Below are 17,985 nucleotides of genomic sequence, written 5' to 3' on the forward strand. Positions count from 1 at the left end.
AGTTATGCCCCATAACCACATTACCAGATGACATTTGTACATATCCACATACACAGGTACACAAAATGTATGTGTGTGTTTCAGCTCAGCTCAGAAGATTTTTAGAAATTAACAATGCCCTCACCATAAAGAAGTTAGAGATTAAAGATATAATTTGCTTTGCCAGAACCAGAAACTTTGCTATCAATCTAAAATCAGCCAACTCTGTCTTTTATGTTGCACAATGTTACTTAAACCTATTGGCATTTACTGAATAATAATGGCAGAATTAACACATATTATAGGTAACAAAGCCAGCAAATGTGCCCACTCAGTCAAGAAAGACATTAGCTACTCAAATGATCTCAGTGCTCTGTATGCCCAGTCTTCACCTACTCTGGTCAGAAACATTTGGAAAGAAAAATCTCGAACGCACTTCTCTTGGTTATTCTTTTCCTATATTAAAAGTGAGCCTCTTCACTCAGCTTCAGCGAGCCCATTTCAATTAACACTTTATGGTGTGGAACCATGGGGCCCTTGTGGAGCAGAGGCCTGCTATAACACTTATAGCACCACTTCTCTGCTTATTCTGCAACTCATGTAGAAACATACACGCCTGACCACAATTTGTCTTCCTCTGGAGATAGAAAAATATGGCTTATGCAGATATCAAAAGCAATATTATAAAGGAAACTATGTAGTTCCTTTGACTTTAACATCTTAATCTGTTTGTTACCTTAGTAACAAACCACCTGTAACCCTTTCTCCTCCCCATCATACTCTTCAGTAGAAGACTATCCTGACTGCCATTGTGTATATTGTATATAGTACCACAAGCAGGTTAGGAGTGAAAGATGGGGGTGAGAACATGTGTTAGAGGTAAATCTCTTGTAAACACAGCACAGAACTCCCCCAGTTAGAAAGAGACTTGATTAATAGCAGGGAACATATGAGTGTGATGCAATGGACCTGAACAGGACTGTGAATTCTACAGGACATTCCAGGGGCCTGGAGCCTACTGGGACCCATCAGGGCCACCACCCCACTGCACAGCATTGTACTATACTGTGCTTTAATAGCTTCTGGTATGCTGAATTGCCCACCTGGGACGAAAAAGACCAGACAGTCAGTCAGAAGCAGAGAAAACCACAAAAATATGGAGAATATATACAAACTAAGCAAAATGGTTGTGACGACTACACATTTCACCAATGAACAAAAGCTACAGTGTACATTTAACAGGATGGTGCCCCAAAGACCTAACTAATTTTCCCGTACACACTGAGCTGCTGTTTATTACACAGATATCTTGAACCTACACTAACTGGTCATTTTATCAGGCACATGCATTACATGGGCGCACATTGTAAGTTTACAATTACTGACTGTAGACGATCAGTTGCTGCACTATTTGACTACTACATAAAAAGAAAAGGACCTTGACTGACCTGATGTTATTTGGGTGGGTGACCATTCTCATCACAGCAGTGACACCTACATAGTAGTGTGTAGTAATGTGCACACAATCTGTGCACAAACCTATGATCACGCATTGCGTGCTGTCAAGTCATTTCCAACTCCTGGCAACCAAACAGATATAGTGTTTCTCTAGAATAAATGATGTAAAATCAAATCCAGGGTTCCTGTTTTTTTGTGTGTTTACTATTTTGTGTTTACTAAGTGACATGTAAATAACCTCAAACAGTCAAACCATCAAACAACCTCAACAGAACCCTGCCCACTTTTACGGCTTTGCTGTGTGATAGCAAACTGACACAGTTACTTGACCAGGGTGTGGATAGTTCTGGGTTTGGATCAATTACCATACTGTACTGGTGGAAAATGCCATTATTTCATTCCCTGTGGTACATAACAGAGTTAAAGATACAGTGAAGTTTCCACAAAATCTCACCAATTCTGATGTTACAGCTAAATTAAAAAGGCTATCCATAGCTCTACAGTAGACATAGTAGTTGTCTGTTCTGCCTGTTAGCATGAGATAAAGTTTGCCTGTAGTCTGCTCAGACTGGCCAGCTGATCCACAGGCCAGCGGGCCTTTTACACGCTGTCACTCGCTGTTAGCATGTACGCTAATGTAGAAAAGCACAATTTCACACCCTCATGGTCAGACAAAGCGAGTGCTGGTCTAATGCTGGCTCAACCAGGGTTTAGTGACAGCTCAGCATAGAAGAGAGGATGGACACAGACTGGTTAATTAACATGTCACAGCTTTCTGGATGAGAGCTCAGGCCTCTGTAAGGCTCTCAATTTTCCTAGCCTTTCTGTGCATCTTTCAATCTTGCCCAAAGCTCTATCTGCGTGATGAATGTTAGAATGTTCCTCTGGACACAAGGTAAATTCTCAGTAAACCAATGTCAGCTTTTTGCTGCTAAAAGAAAATGTCTTTTTCTCTTGACCCCTTTTCTTATTGTGCCTCACAACTAACAGAAAAGCTCAAAACTGGTATCAGATCAGCATGAAAGGACAAAGCAATTTTACTGGAACTCATAAGAATGAAGGATCGCACCACAAGCACAGCACAAAATAGGTCAGAGAGAAACAGAGAGTGAGTCACTCATTGACCCCAGCAGTCCAGGAGTGATGGGCTGAGACTAATTCCAGTGCTGGGCCATAAGTTATTCAAAGGAGCAGAAATATGCAGAGCAGACCATGTAGGCCGAGTCATTCTCTCCCAGCGGGCAGGAGACAGTGGTGGAGTGTGAGGAGCTCAAGGACGTTTGGAGGGAGAGAGTGCCAGAGTTAGCTCTCTGTCTCTCTCTCTCACATGCTAATCCAAAGCAGTGGAAATCTACAGTGGTGTGAAAAAGTGTCTGCCCCCTTCCTCATTTCCTGTGTTTTTGCATGTTTGTCACACTTAAGTGTTTCGGAACATCAAACCATTTTAAACAATAGTCAAGGACAACACAAGTAAACACAAAATGCAATTTGTAAATAAAGGTGTTTATTATTAAAGGAGAAAAAAAATCCAAACCATCATGGCCCTGTGTGAAAAAGCGATTGCCCCCCTCGTTAAAACATACTATAACTGTGGTTTTTAACACCTGAGTTCAATTTCTCTAGCCACACCCAGGCCTGATTATTGCCACACCTGTTCTCAATCAAGACATCACTTAAATAGGAGCTGCCTGACACAGTAAAGTCCACCAAAAGATCCTTAAAAGCTACACATGATGCCGAGATCCAAAGAAATTCAGGAACAATTGAGAAAGAAAGTAATTGAGATCTATCAGTCTGGAAAGGGTTATAAAGCCATTTCCAAAGCTTTGGGAATCCAGCGAACCACAGTGAGAGCCATTTTCCACAAATGGCGAAGACATGGAACAGTGGTGAACCTTCCCAGGAGTGGCTGGCCGCCCAAAATTACCCCAAGAGCGCAGCGACGACTCATCCAAGAGGTCACAAAAGACCCCACAACAACGTCCAAAGAACTGCAGGCCTCACTTGCCTCAGTTAAGGTCAGTGTTCATGCCTTCACCTTCAGAAAAAGACTGGGCAAAAATGGCCTGCATGGCAGAGTTCCAAGAAGAAAACCACTGCTTAGCAAAAAGAACATTAAAGCTCGTCTCAATTTTTCCAAAACACATCTTGATGATCCCCAACACTTTTGGGAAAACATTCTGTGGACCGATGAGACAAAAGTGGAACTCTTTGGAAGGTGTGTGTCCCATTACATCTGGCGTAAAAGGAACACTGCATTTCAGAAAAAGAACATTATACCAACAGTAAAATATGGTGGTGGTAGTGTGATGGTCTGGGGCTGTTTTGCTGCGTCAGGACCTGGAAGACTTGCTGTGATAAATGGAACTATGAATTCTGCTGTCTACCAAAAGATCCTGAAGGAGAATGTCCGACCATCTGTTCGTGAACTCAAGCTGAAACGAACTTGGGTTCTGCAGCAGGACAATGATCCTAAACACACCAGCAAGTCCACCACTGAATGGCTGAAGAAAAACAAAATGAAGACCTTGGAGTGGCCTAGCCAAAGTCCTGACCTGAATCCTATTGAGATGTTGTGGTATGACCTTAAAAAGGCCGTTCATGCTCGAATTAGAACAATTCTGCAAAGATGAGTGGGCCAAAATTCCTCCAGAACGCTGTAAAAGCCTCATTGCAAGTTATCGCAAACGCTTGGTTGCAGTTGTTGCTGCTAAGGGTGGCCCAACCAATTATTAGGTTTAGGGGGCAATCACTTTTTCACACAGGGCCATGATGGTTTGGATTTTTTTTGGAAATGAGGAAGGGGGCAAACACTTTTTCACACCACTGTACAGTGCACTGAGCAAAGTAATATTGAAATGAAAATAGAGATGCAGAAAATATGAAAAAGTACCTTTTTGAGCAAGCAGACACGAGAATATGAACGTGTCACACATCAATTGTATTTCAACATTACTCTGATTAAACAACTCAAAAATAAGTGCTAAAGCTGGGATTACATGACATGTTGACTCTAATCTGCAGATTCTGAGGTAGTCTGAGTCGACAGTTGGGGGAGAGACTCCTAGCGTGCAAGAGGTACATACTTACATTAAGACTAGTTGGAGTATATCTAAGATCTAAGACTCTGAGCATCATCTAGCAATGCACACTGGTCAACGCCTCAATTTGAATGCATTCTCCCAACAGCCAATGAAAACTGAAAAGACCAAATAAGAAAATACAGCACATAAACAAATGTATTTTTTGAGCTCTGTTCAGTTTAGCAACAACTTAAAAGATGAGTATTTATGTGATCACCATTATTTCAATCACCCAAAAATCTGAAGAAACCAGCTGGACAGTGTAAGATACACCCAGTCGTCTTATAATCAGGACCTTAAAACATGTGTAATGCAGTGTAATGCTTGTGTACTCACTCAGAAGAAGGAAAAAAATAGAATGTCCAACAAAGGAGGAAGTCTCTTGCGTCTTTTATACATTGACAGAAATATGGTAGCACACACATTGATGTGTTATGGCATGCACGTGCCATAACTCCTCTGGAGTAATCATATTTTTATCTCAAAGCACAGAATTCTTCTAGCTGCATTTCCAGCAAAGAAAACAAAACCAGGCAGCCTCTTTGATTCACCATTACTAAATACGCAGACTCAGACTTCCTAGTGTCTTCAAAAACATAAGATAAAATCACAACAAGTAGCGTGTTTGATTTAAGAGGCTTTCTCCAATTACCTGGGGTAACCATGGTGGTCATTACCCTTTAAACTTCACATAAAGCTTCAATCCCTAAATGCCACTATGGATATTATTACAGGCAAACAGTGTGTCAGAGTAAGTGTCGAGTGAGTAAAATGTGGTTTGGTGTCATGTCGTGCAAGAACAGGTGCATGTGTAGGGCAGGTAGCAGCAGGCAGCAGGTGTGTGGAGCACAGCTTTGTTCTTCTACAGCTTAGCTTGGCTGGTGGCCCAAGCCACACTTTTAGGATATGACATGGCCAGAATTAAAAAGCAACTTACAGCACTCACTCTCAAAATACACACACACACACACACACACATTCAAGAAGTGCTTCTATAAGGAGCTCTCTCACCTGTAGCACTTACTTTCATCTTTGCCATGAAGTATTTGCATGTACATGCAAATACTTGTGTGTGTGTCTTTGATCATGGCTAGAACAACAGCATTTATTAGTCTCTCATTTATTAGCTGTTTGTACAGTCTCTAATAGCAAAAAACACAGACACTTAATTTCAGTATCCTTACAAAGGGTTGTACTGAATACCTCTTAAAAAAAAGAGTTAAGGAAAACTAAAGTTTTGGAGAAGGTTCATGCCTGAAGCCCCTCCACTTTCTGTCAAGCATTCTATAAATTTCCCAGCTCTACCTTCTGTTTGACACTCATCACCACCACATCTCCCTGTTTCTCTATTCTGTCGTGCCAGTCCTCTAGTGCAGAGCAGAAACCACCCAAAACCCCAGCCCAACCTTCCTTCAGTCATGAACTCTTTTTAGTGACATTTAGGGTGAGAGACCAAATCTTGGAGAAAAAAAAAAAAGAAATAATCCATATCCATGTGGCCAAACGAATCTGCATGTACAAACATACTGATAACAGACACGTATAATTTAGGTATAGTGCAGTTGTCTAGACAAGCAGTGTATAGTATGCTAAAATAAAACACAAAGCGCAAAAACCTAACAGGCCATTTTAAACTATAGTTTTACTGTGGTTTACCATTTACTCACGATGCTGAGCTTGTCATTTGCTGCCATGAATTAGTTTTCTCTGGATCCTCACAGGACAGCCTTGCTGTCGCCATGATGAGCTCAGTCTTATTAAGATAAAGATTAAGTGACCCTTATTAGTCCCACTACGGGGAAATTTCACCTCCGCATTTAACCCATCCGTGAAGTGAAACACCACATACACTCTAGTGAGCACACACTAGGGGGCAGTGAGCACACTTACCCAGAGAGGTGGGTAGCCCAATCCACAGCGCCTGGGGAGCAGTTGGGGGTTAGGTGTCTTGCTCAAGGACACCTCAGTCATGTGCTGTCGGCTCTGGGGATCGAACCGGCGACCTTCTATTCACGAGGTTGGTTCCCTAAGCTCCAGCCCATGACTGCCCCACATATAATACACTAAATTGCGTCTTTTATACGGGATGTAAAAATGAGGTGCTCTCATATTTTTGACTTAGTGAGTCGTGCATCACCGTACACTGTAGTGTATCTGTATTTTACTTCTTTCAGTCAAGTGATGTAAATGGACATCACAAAAGTCATCATGGCAACTAATCGATAATAATAAAAATAAGTAGCAACAAATCTTATCAACAATATCAATAAGATCAATTAGCTGTTGCAGGCCTAACTAGCATAATAAACACGTTGTTTGCACTTGCAGCTTTTCTTTCTTTTGCTACAGTTTATTGCTCAACAAAAGCTCAAAGTTGAGAAAAAACCACAAAGAGTGATAAGCAGCTTAAATGTCATTCTGCAAGTTATTTTTCTGTGACTCTAACAGAACACCAGTTACTTCTTGGGGGGGGGGGGGTTGGGGGGGGTCATCCATAAGTACCCCATCACTCCAAAAATGTTTGTTTATAACTGAAGTAGTAGCGTTCCTCAGAATTGAACCGGACGGCTCAGTCTTAGCCTCCTGTCTTACATAAAGCCGTGTTTACTCTGAGGGAGGGTCATGAGGAAGGAACTGATGCAATACTGAGGCCTCTTTTTCTCTCACGTTCTTTGGAGCTGCTCTTAGCAACAAATCCCAGATTACACCACTGTCTATAATACTTCAAGATTAATTTTTACCAGCATTGCAACTAATAGCTTCCACTGACCACAGAGAATGAGGGAGCTCATTGGCTTGTGATTGGGGCCAAAACTATAAGGAGCAAAATGTCTCAGAACACTCTTCAAGCTGCCTTTCTTGCTGCATTCCTCAGGCCAACAATAGTTCTAGTGTTTCCTGTCTACACAGTAACCAGATCAAGCAGAGAAGAGAAAGAGAGACAGAGTGCGCTTAGGACACATACGCTTGCTTCAGTAGCTCACTTCAAAGGCCACAGATGAGTGCAGTTTTTTCTTCTCTTCTTTCTCTCTTTCCTTAAACGGGACACACTAGGGGATAAACTGAAGTTGAGTTGCCTGGTTGTGGTAGCACAGGAGGCACTTGCCAAGCATGGTTTGTGGAGTTACATAATAAAAAAAAGAAGGGGCTAAGCAGCAGGACACAGAATACAATGCTGGCCAGTGCAGTGCAGCACTCAGAAGCTCAGGGCTCACGAGGATCAAACGTTTTAGAGAGCTGATCTGGGATCAGCTTTTTCCCAGCTCCTAATGACAGTGATTATACGCATGGCAAATCTGATCTCAGATCAGGATCGTCACAGTATGCACTGTTAAGACACTGAAAAGCACATTAAAGCCAACTGTGATATTAGAATCAAGAAAACAATTAATGAACAATATACTATGCAGCCTGAACTCACTGGACGATTGCAAGTGCAGTAGTCACTATTATATTTTCAACTAAAAGGCTAGTGGAGAAAAACGGACACAGCAAACAAACACTCCACATACACTTTCAAGAGGGAAGTTAGAGTATACTTAAGGAAAAAAAATTGTAAAAGAAGTAAAGAGACTGAACAGTCTATCTACTAAAAGGCTCACATATGGTACCTGTATATTCCTGACACTGAAAACAGAAACTTTATATCACATGTACAACTTTAAAACAGTGGTTCTGCAAGGGTCCTTTAGTGAAGGTTAGTTTTATGAAGAACTGTGATAAGACAAACGCCCATTTGAATGGTTCTTTGCATGGTTAAATTTTTTTCTCTCCTTGATGAAAAACTTTACAAAAAGGTTCCATGTAGCACTTCTTTTCCTAAGAATGTATGTTGGGCCTCTCTTTTTACTGCTGTTTGTTTTTGGTGCTGCTACCTCTAAAATATCTCTAATACTTCATACTATTTCTGTTTATTTATGTGCACTATCAGAAAAAAAGTGTACCATCATAATAATTTTAGTCCCCCAAGCTACAAACAATGTAAAAGTATACTCAAATGTACAACAAGCCACTTAAAGTCCAACTGTGCACTTTAAATGAATTTTAAAAGGTACACCATATTTACTTTCCCAAGGCAAAAGGGCATCTTTGTAGCTTTCCTAACTTAACAATTCTAAATAGAAAACAGTAGTGACAACAGAATAGTATTATTCTGTGCCCTAACTAAAGGTATCATAGATATACCATTGAAGACAACCCCCAAATTATGGACTGCTCTCAGAACACACATGCATAGCCGATGCATTTAATGTACTCTAATCTGATCACCGTTTACCAAAAAGAGAAAAAAACAGAGGAGAGACAACTTTTCTAGAGTTTTTTCAAGAGTAAAGCAGAACTGACACAATTGTATGTCGTAAAATTGCTAGGAAACTCAGCAACACCTTAACAAATCATTTGCTGCCTTTTCTCCTCCAGCATTCCCTGGCCATTCATTAATATCACATTAGTTAAATCACCAGGCTTACACAGTGCTCCCAGCTGCCTTCCTGAGGCTAGAATGAAGGGAAATCACAGGAATATTCAGGAAATCACAGGCTAACAGCCTAACTTTGACCAGACCTAAGAACCTGCTGAAAGCATCTGTATCACCATCTTTCCACCAGCAGTGTTGTTGCAGTCAAAAGCACATCCTTTGCATAGAGCATTTGCAGAACTTCCAACCTTTAATGTACCTCCAATATGCACAGTGAATAAACACACTGTTTAAAGCTGTGTCATTTTTGCCCAGCCCATGCTGTACTGCCACACTTTATGACTGGCATGGTTTTGGGAGGAAGTAGAGGCTTAAATCACATTTGTGCATGACTGTACACTTTCCGTGTCCTCTATAAGTGGCTTAAAAAGAGGAAATACTTGTCCCACAGCTAAGAACCTCCAGTAGTGTGCTAATAGCTCATGCAGACACCATTACAGTTAAAATGGTACATAGGTGGGATCACTAGAAAACAGAGAACAGGTAAATGCCACTGAAATGCTAAACATAGTTAGACTACAATGTAAAAAGTACTGAAACAACTGATGTGGCTAGACACAACAGGAAGCTTGAGATAAGGTTTTAAAAGGCACCAGTAGCTCTGTTGATGAGAGACAGGCAAAGCCAGGAAAACAACAATAAAGATTGTTTTGCTGACTAGACTGCACTGCATATGAATAATGGCTCAACAGCTCAACAGGCTTCGAAACTAGAGCCCGACCAATAAATAATTGTGTTAATATTTTCAACTAATATGAGCTAACTGCACATAAATCAGTATCTGTGTTTATAACGGCTGATAAATGACAATTATAAAAGAAACCTAGAGACGGAAACAGATCCTTCAACCATGTTATGAGTACTGTCATTGCATAGTTCGTCCATCAGAGAGCACTCAGCAAGTTCCCTGTTCAGGGTCATTAATGTGGTAAACTACATTATGAAAAAAGAGGATCCTTTCACATCATTCCCTGATTTAACTGGTATAATGAAAAAAAGTTTGGTAATGGTAAATATAATATATACCACAAACATGTTTCTGGAATTTTGGTGGCTTGAGTGGCCAGAGCAAATTTTCTTATCTATCTATTTTTGCTCACAGTACGCATGCAGTATGAATAATTAACAGTTGTTCCAGGGGCAATAATGCTGACGTCTCTTCTCTCTTAGTTCTAATAAACTGTGTTTTACCAGTAGCGCTGCTCACCCACACAGACGCACATCTGGTTCACATTGGACACGGGAAGGCTTCACAGTAAAGTTTTCGGATTTTGACGGCTTTTCAACATCTCCCAATCGCCTGTCGACAGGAGCCGAAGTCAGCGAGAAACGCACAGAGCCACATACCCACTCACACCAGAGTAGACGAAAAGCTATAGCCTACATGACGTCCGGTCCTGTGTTTAACTTCACCTGATGAAAAGCCAATTACTAAAGCAGCTTTGACAGCCACTGCGGCTCTGGGGCCTGAGGGAGTTGAATGTGTGGTTGAAGTCTGTGAGCATTAGTTGGTGAGTTAGCATTAGCACACAGAGTTACATGGGTAATGGCTAAGATGTGAGAAGGGCACGTTTCTCCAGAAGTGCTGAGCTTGCTGTGGCACCAGGCCAACACACACACAAAGGCGAACAGACGTGCATTCACACGCACAATGACACACGCATGTACTCATACTGTGAAGAGAACAGTTAAACAACATGCACACACATACTCCATGAATCGGTCCAACAGTATCCAGACACTCATTCTAATTAATGAATCCAGTTACTTTAAGGTGCTGACACAGGTGTTCAACTGCTTACACATAGCTTATAGAATCTCCATAGAAAAGCATTGCTAACAGAATGGGACACTTTGGAGCAGCAGCACATGAACCTAAGGTCACCATGCCAAATGCCAAGCTTTAGCTTTATGTTGGTATTTGGTGTATTTATTGTATTCTGGAAGAGAATAATGTTTAAAATGTCTGTGTTTTATTAATTTTACAGCATTTTCACCCTGTACAAATAAATAGATATTTGTCTTTAATCCAGGTGGCGCTAGCTGCAGGTTGTACATTTCAGAAATGTTTATGTACTGGCTTTGGTAGATATGTTAAAGAAAAGTATTGGACATCTGCATTAGTCCACAATTCTACTGTGAGGGGAAAAAAAAACCCAAAGCTGAGTCCTTTGCACCACATACACATACACACACTCACACTCAGGCAATGAGCTGTGAGAGTAGAAATGATTTGATGAACTGAAGAATTTATGAACTGCTGACAGATTTCTAGGTGATATGCAAGTGAGGCACTGAAAGCTGAAGAAGAGGAGAGTACGGACATGTGTGAACTAGGGCATGTGAGTGTATGTGTGCATGTGTAGAGTTTGCTGGCAGCATGTGAAGCTGATTCACACCAGCAAGAGAACAAATCAGCATCTAATTACAACAGCAAGAGCTGCAATACCAATGCCAGGCAATATCACACCACCACACCAGGACAAAAGGCTTATGATGGTTCGGTGAGCATGTGGGCATAACTTGTTTTTACACTGTTGCACATATACATTCATATCTAACATACTTTTTTTTTTTTTTTTAAAGACTCCAACAACTGTATAGGTACACATGTGAACATCTCTGTCCACCTCAAATATATAAGTCAGAGCTTTTTGATGTATTACAGATAAACCAGTATGGTTATACCAGTAGTCAGTTAATACAGTGATCTTATTTTACCCTATGCTTTTAACATTTGTTTTTCTAATTGTTCTATACTGCATTAAAACTGTTACAGCTCTGGCACATCAAAAGAAAACACTGTTTGGAATTTAAACTAGTCACTGGCATATCTCTCTGTGCCAGATGTCATGTGAGGCCTGGGTGTCCATGTTCCATTCTGGACTAGACATAGAGACACTCATGGAAAGCAGTTTGTTGAACTGATTTCATTAAAATCCTAACATTATGAGTGATGTAATGCAATAAAATTAAAGAAACTCTCTAAATTGAGAGAGCTGAAATAAAGAAATCTCTCCTCAAACTTTCCTTCCATAAATAAACCATATTTGTTTTGGAGCATATTTGTCATTTACTGGCCAGCCAATGGAGAAGTGGACCTAAACACTTATGGCCAAAGTGACTCATTCCTCTTTGAGACAACAGCCCAGTAAAACCCACAAGCCTGATCAGTTCCAGACCTAAAGTTTGAGATCAGTGAGTTAAGAACCACATAAAGTTTCACACACACACGCGCACATGCACGCACAATATACCACAGATCCTTATGGAGTACAATATACAGCCATAAACACTGGATCGACTTGATGACAACTATTAAATACCTACAAAAGTTTCTATAAACCAGGAAATGTTTCATGGGGAATAACATTACACAACAAACAAAAGAAAGTAAAAAAAGCAAAGCTTTCAAAGATTCAAACCAGGGAATTCCAAAAAGCTCATTTCAACCAAAGAAATCTCTTTGCCTACCCCACTGGGAATGAAGTTTCTGATTCACATTTACTAGAGGAAGTGATAAAACTAGCCCGACAGTGAGGTATCTCTAAAAGCTTTACAAAAAGTACGGGACTTGAAGCTGAATTCACACTAAATGCAACTTAACAATATCATGCAAACATGACAAAAGCAAAGCGTGAGCGTCCAGAACCCACACTGTCTCTGACTCAAAATTTCAGCAATATCAGCTATTTTCTCCTTTTCATTTTGTAATTAAAACAGTTGAACTACTTGAATTGTTTTAAATATTATGATCTTGTTACCAGTTTAACAAGATTATAATATCTTAAATAATATCTTGCACTCATGTACAAAAAAACAAAAACAGACTTAAAGCCTAAAAACGCAGCATGTTGCTCACATTTTGATTGGTGTATGATGCGTCTAGTGGAGCTGGAGTTGACTGAAATGGCAGCAATTTCCACAGATGGGCTACACTTGGTATATTTTGACCCATCTGAACCCTTTCCAAAATATTTTATATTGTTATGAATGAACAAGGGCACACATTGATGCAGCTATCCACTGCTTGTGTTTCAACATTTCTTTGTTTCAGTGCTGCATACTCTGTAAAAAAAAAAAAAAACTTGCATTACAATTTACAATATAATATATTATTTTCCCTCCTCAAAACCATTCATGCCTTACTTAATACCCGACTAAGAATACTGAGATGAGTTTGGATGCCTGTATATATATTAGAAAACCACATCCCCACAACTCCCTGGACACTGGCCCCAGGAATATTTCAGACCAGTGGAAAAAAACTCAATGCTCACTATAATGGAAGTGTATCTGTTCCGACAGACACATGATTACAAAACAGGAGACATGCCACCTTTCTGTCTGAAGGGTACACACTCACAAATGCTGTCTGCAGACTGAACTGCTCATCTGCGCAGAGAGCTTGGCTTTGGGCTCTCACGTTATTAAGCCCCATTATATCCTCAAATGGCATCTTTAAGTGCTGCCAACATGCGCGTGCTTGTGTGTGGTCCGTTGCTGATGCCACCAAGGGGTTTGAGGCTGAAGAGGACACACAATCAGAGCCATTTATGAGCACATCTAAAATTCTGATCTAATTTACTGTATTTTGCTGCTGAAAGTGGATCTCTTTCTCTCCAGTTCCCTTGTGGCACTGCTCACAGTGCAGAGAGATGAAAGAGAGAGGGGGAAAGAAAGAGAGAACCACAGAATGAAAGGAATACAAAGAAAAGAAGAGGAAGGTAAGACAGAAATCATGCTTGCACACAGGCAGACAGCCTGTAGTACTAGCTCAGTACAAATACATGCAAACGTGCTATCATACAAACATTTGAAAGAAAGAAAGGAAAAAAGAAAGAGAAAATGAGACCAAAGGGAAAAATGTGTAGCAAGCTACTTTCATGAGAACTGCAATGTAATGACAACAAGGAGCCAGGCTTACATTAAAAGACAGCGCAAGCCCACCACCTACAACTCTGTTTCTCACTCCTTCATTAGCTCTTTTTATCCTTTAGCCTCCCTCTCCCTCTCTCTCTCTCCCTCCCTCTCTCTCCCTCCCTCTCTCTCCCTCTCCCTCTCTCTCTCTCTCCCTCTCCCTCTCTCTCCCCCTCTCTCCCTCTCTCCCTCTCCCTCTCCCTCTCCCTCTCTCTCCCTCTCTCTCCCTCTCTCTCCCTCTCTCTCCCTCTCTCTCCCTCTCTCTCCCTCTCTCTGCTACATTACCATGCTATATGTATCATCATTACAGTGGAGGATGGTGGCTAAGGGCTATAAGCTATCAAAGGTAGTGCTGGAATTTCCACTGTGAGCTGTAAACTAAGCTGAGCTGAAGACAAGACCATGACCAAAAAGCCACCAGATCAGGCATGTCAGATCTCGTCACCGTGCTAATATGAAGGATCTACTTTACCTGTAGTGAGCAATCAAACAGAGGTTGTGGCAGATCTTGGGTGTTCAGATCAGATTTTGTGAGGAACTCAGCCCTAAAATGACCCTGATAGTCTGAGTGAGCTGCCAGTGGAGCAGAGCTAAGGGCAATAAAAACAGTGCACACAAAACTCGCAACAAGGAGAAAAAAAACAAATAACAGTTCTAATCTGTGTGTGCATGTCTGCTGTCTTCTGACGTGTGAAACATCTACTTATCACTTCAGCATGTGGTTTTATTTCACACAGGGGTCTTTCCTTTTAACCCTCACAACCAAGTCACCATCCTACTCAAAAGGAAATTAGATGTAAAGGCCAGACAAACAGAGGGCTGCACGGGCATGAAAATTAAGCCTAAACTCGACCCGTGTCCCTGACCGAGATTCAACCCAGTCAGACCCTGGTACTGATAAATTTGAACCCGACTTGAACACAGAGATGGATTATCGCAGACAAGGTCTTGCAGTGTTTTGCTTTGTTACCAAGTGCTTGTGTTGAGTGACAGAAAATGTCATACTGGGATAAAATGGCATTTTACACATCTGTAATACACTATAAAACTATAAACATCATTTATGATGAATATTGTTGTGGAATTGTGGATCATACCTAGCAGAGAACATCCACACTACATCCACAGAAAATGCAAGTGTGCAAAAAAGTTAGTTTGTCCTAAAAAGTCCTAAAGGAAACACTGTAGTAACCTTCTCAGGGTAGGTGACATACTCTTGGGCCAATGCACAAGGCAACTGTCTTTCTTTGTCATTTTTTTACAAAATTGTATGACTGTAGGACCTAGGAGAACACAATGCTTTTTTAAAAAGAGAGAAACTATTCAGTATACTCTTGCACATATTATCAGGGTAAGAATACAGAGAGATCCACATACATCCCAGAAAATCAACACCCTGAAGACTGAAACCATTTGATTATTTACGTTGAAATTAAACCTTCATGTACCATGTACAATGACTAAATTACTCAATAATATAAGAATGACAGTGTGCCTGGGGGTTCACATTGTGACATTAGCCACAGTCTATGTAAACTAGTTTAAAATGACTGTCTTTTGACCATTGTGTAACCACAAATTAAGTCTATTTTAACTATTCGAATTCCTCAATCTGACTGACATGTTGAAAACTGTATTTTTCCTGGTATCTGATAGTACATTCTAAATAACCTCAAAAGGTATTTTTCAATGTGATTCCAAATTAATATGCCAGTTCAGATATTTAATTTCACATTGTAATGCACAGTCTCGCCAGAACCCCTCTCTTTCTCCTCTCATCTGAACTGTCTCTATGGAGAAAAGAAGCAAATCCAAATCATTGAATTCAGGTGTTCCAATCACTACAAGTACCTAGGCATGCAGACTGCTTCTACAAACATTTGTAAAAAAACGGGTCACTCTCAGTAGCTCAGTGAATTCCAGCGTGGTACCGTGATAGGATGCAACCTGTGGAACAAGATCACCCCTTCCTGTTCCAACATGACTGTGCACCAGTGCACAAAGCAAGGTCCATAAAGACATGGATGAGCGAGTTTGGTGTGGAAGAACTTGACTTGCACAGAGTCCTGACCTCAACACAATAGAACAGCTTTGGGATGAATTAGAGCAGAGACTGCGAGCCAGGCCATCTCGTCCAACATCAGTGTCTGACCTCACAAATGCGCTTTTGTAGGAATGGTCAAATATTCCCATAAACATACTCCTAACCCTTGTGGAAAGCCTTCCCAGAAGAGCTGAAGCTGTTATACCTGCAAAGGGTCATCATATTAAACCCTATGTATTAATAATGGGACATCACTCAAGTTCATATGCACATGAAGGCCGATGAGCAAATACTTTTGGCAATATAGTGGATATCAGCTGCAGTTTTGCATAAAACGAAATATACTTTTTTTTCAGTTGACAATGGCTATGAAAGACCTAACAGTGTTTGTTGCCTGGGCTCAGGTGAATTTCTCATCCTGCCATTAGTGATAGGAAGAGTCAAAGAAAGAAAAATCATGTTCAGGTTAAGATACTTGGCTTCTGCCACAGAAACACACAATTAACCTTCTTAGAACACTATGTACAGATGTCTATTTTCCTCCATTACCTTAGAGTGAGAGAGTCGAGAGAAACAGAGACAGAGAGACACAGAGAAAGATGTGGGCGTGTATAATGCAGAGAGCAGATGTCATACAGAAACAGAACAATGTAGGCGAATGTGAATTATCCAGCATGATAGCCAGGGACTTCAGCAGATCATAGTGTTCAGGAGAAATCTGGAAAAACCCTGATCACATTAGTTAACATATCACTGGCGGGTGTAATGATGCATATATTTTCAAGTTCAGTGCATCAAGTTCAGAGTTCTAGTCATATATATCAGAGATTTGTTTGGCTCAGACAAATGAAAGTTCCTAAACAGAATGTTTTCCGTGCCTTCCACACTGCCCTCTGACAAAATTAACCCCAAAAAGACTTCAGAAAAAAGCCCAGTCATTTGAGTGTGGGAGTGTCGATAAGCCCCTCCCCTTCCACCACCCACTATATTCCTAGTATTAAAGTGCAAAGCTCAGATTTGATCACTGGCAGTGGTTTCCACAAAAGATTGCAATTAAGAGCCATATCAGCAATACTATTTTAAATTTTCACAAACTTTTACAAATCCTATTTTTATAAACCTTTTTTAAATTATTGCACCTTTAAAAGTCATGAATCAAAAAATGAGGTGGCAAAAGTAGAAAAAAATGCTGTTAGTAATGTAAAATGATTTATTTGCAGTGTGGGCACACACTCCTAAAGGTTCCTTTCAAGAACTCTGCATTTTACTACCTGCAGCAGAGACCTCCTAAAGGTTACTAGAGCACCGGAGGGGCTGATGCTAACACGTAGTGACAGGCTCTTATGCAGAGGTGAACACACAAACACACAGACTCACACAAGGACCTGAACCCACTCACACAGCTATTCTCTCTCTATACCTGCATTTTACATGCAAATCAACTCAACACACACACACGCACGCACAGGTCTGTGTAAAACATCACAACCAACTATTATAATTTATAACCCTCAGAGCAACCAGCTCTTGACATAAATGGACTCTCTATTTATCCATCTCTTAACACTAAGGATCAAACTCCATGCTTTTCATCTACAGCCACGACTAACGGTACCCCTCCCCCTTTAGTCCAGAAGGTTCTCTGTCTCAAGCTCATTCTGCCACTGGAGGTGCCTGAAATGCTGAGCTATTCAGAGCATTAAGGAGCTGCCTCAAACCTATGCAGGGAGTCCTTTAGCCTTTTGTACAAATGCTCACATATTAGTACAAATCCCATCTTGTAAGTTTTATTCAAACAATATTCGAATACCCACCCTTTCAGAGGGCCAAAGGGTTAATGATGCAGTACTGATTCTTTCACTCTTCCCTGTGTTAATTCAGTGAAAAACAGACCATGACTATTTCTTCCTGTATTTTAACTCTTACTGCAGTAAACATTTTGAATATACTTGGGACCAACCTGCTTAGTCCAAACAGTGTTTTAGTGAGAATTCACCCAGCCCTGGTTTAGTTCTCTGCATAAA

The 17,985-nt window shown here is 40.7% G+C and overlaps 1 protein-coding gene across 16 annotated transcripts in view; it reads right to left on the minus strand.

Moving 5' to 3' along the window:
* myo9ab (myosin IXAb) overlaps nucleotides 1-17,985 on the minus strand; it is a 106,205-nt gene that overhangs the window by 47,668 nt on the left and 40,552 nt on the right. The window lies entirely within an intron of this gene.

The sequence above is a fragment of the Pygocentrus nattereri genome, chromosome 11, assembly GCF_015220715.1.
Source record: "Pygocentrus nattereri isolate fPygNat1 chromosome 11, fPygNat1.pri, whole genome shotgun sequence".
NCBI lineage: Eukaryota > Metazoa > Chordata > Actinopteri > Characiformes > Serrasalmidae > Pygocentrus > Pygocentrus nattereri.